Below are 1,746 nucleotides of genomic sequence, written 5' to 3'. Positions count from 1 at the left end.
CTCCACTGACGACCACCCCCTCCCAGTAAAAAGGTCATTTCACACAAACCATACATTTATCTTATTTAATCAAGTCATAAATGTAAAATGCAATAAATAAATACATCCTAAATGCAATCCTTATTTAAATAAATATATGCATTGCCGCTGCTCACCATTTCCAACTGAGTGTGGCACTGGGTCATTGAGAAAAAGTGCTTCCAGCCTCCACCTGAGGGGGGCGGTATGCTTTAAAAGAGCAGATCAGGCATGTAGTCCGGAAGAAAAAGGACACTGCAAAAAATGTCTACCTAACAAAGTTTTAAAATATTATTTCCAGCCAAAAAGTAATTTTTGATCTTGTTTTGAGACTGATTTATTAAACAAGAACTGATTATGTAAGAATAATAATCTTGTTTTCAGAATGTGTAAGATTATTTGTCTTGTTAATCTGAAAATTTGACTCTGATTAAGCCAAAATTTTCTGCCAGTCGAGTACGAAAATTTTACTTGGTAAAATTCTTGAAATAAGAAAAAAAATGGAGTCAAACCAAGTATTTCAAGAATCTTACCAAGTAAAATTTTCTTGCTCCATTTGCAGAAAATTTTGACTTAATTTGAGTCAAATTTTCAGATTAACAAGACAAATAATCTTACACATTCTGAAAACAAGATGATTATTCTTACACAATCAGTTCTTGTTTAATAAATCAGTCTCAAAACAAGATCAAGAAGACTTTTTGGCTGAAATAAGAGTTTAAAACTTGGTAAGATGGGCAGTTTTTGCAGAGTTGTAACAGATTAGGCTGAAATAAATCATTAAATTCTCACACTCTGACTGTAATGCTTCTGTTTATTCTGAGACCTTTTCCCTCTCTGAGCTAATTTGTTTCATTTTACTTTTGTTATCTGCTCACTGTGCCCCCCGCCCTGCCCGGGCCCCTGCAGCCCCTCGGTCAGGTGGTGGTGGGGGGGTTGGTGATCTGGCAGGGCCTTAACGATCAGCCGGCACGCGAGCTGCTCGTTAGTAACCCGGTGATTTTAGCAGGTTGCATGCGAAGGGATCAGCTCAGACCAGCTGAGTCATTTTCACTCTCCCTGCCCTCAGGGGGCAGCAGGCGGGGGGCAGTAATCTCATTAGCAAACATAACATTTGTAGAAGAGCCTTGGATTGTTGGATTAACCCCCCCCACCACACACACACACACACACACACACACACACACACACACACACACACACACACACCACCTCTCAGTTAAACAGGTCGGCTCATACCCTCCACTAAACCTGTGGAATCAGGTAAATCTGAATAATCTGGGATTATTTCTTATGAAAACTGTTGAAGCAGACAGGTGGGAGAACAGCAGAGGGCGCTGCTCACCTTCAGCTCATTTTATTCATTCATACAAACTGATTTACTGAACTCAAACTAGGGTCTGCAGCTGAACACAGTGTTGTATCCTGGGTTTGGTAATAAAAACTGGTGAAATGTAGAAGAACAGTAAGTTTCTGTGACAGCTTCTTCCCCACCGCCATGAACACTGCATCATTCCCAAGTCTGGATTACAATCTGCTCAGATTTGTCTTCATTACAGCTGCTGACCAAACATTTCCTGACTCTGGAAAAACTTCAGAACCAACAATATAACAGTATCTAATCTACCTGTTCATTGTTTTTGCACACATACTGTTTTGCACAAATGCAAAGGTATTACTATACTGAATATCTTTCTATTTGTACCACCTCCACCTCATCTTGATCTG

The sequence above is a fragment of the Austrofundulus limnaeus genome, unplaced genomic scaffold (assembly GCF_001266775.1).
Source record: "Austrofundulus limnaeus strain Quisiro unplaced genomic scaffold, Austrofundulus_limnaeus-1.0 Scaffold235, whole genome shotgun sequence".
NCBI classification, from domain to species: Eukaryota; Metazoa; Chordata; class Actinopteri; order Cyprinodontiformes; family Rivulidae; genus Austrofundulus; species Austrofundulus limnaeus.
The sequence above is the reverse complement of the archived record's forward strand: the minus strand, read 5'-3'. Positions refer to the sequence as shown.